Source organism: Penaeus monodon, chromosome 33 (assembly GCF_015228065.2).
Source record: "Penaeus monodon isolate SGIC_2016 chromosome 33, NSTDA_Pmon_1, whole genome shotgun sequence".
NCBI lineage: Eukaryota > Metazoa > Arthropoda > Malacostraca > Decapoda > Penaeidae > Penaeus > Penaeus monodon.
In genome coordinates, this window is record NC_051418.1 from 17,401,803 (window position 1) to 17,402,031 (window position 229).

The following is a 229-nucleotide window of genomic DNA, read 5'->3' on the forward strand; positions in this document are numbered from 1 at the left end:
GTGCAACTGTAACCATTTTACTAAAAATACCTACTTAAAGAGGCACTGTGTTATTGTTACAAAATGTGTGCAAAAACGTCACAATGGGCCTCGTCTACTCGACTCCCGTGAAATATGTACGTTGTTAAACTCAGCTATTGCGCAAGAGAGACAATTATGTTCTCTCTTGTCTATAGAAAAAAATAAATTACAAAACTCGAAACTAGGGAAAAAAAACTTATACATATCG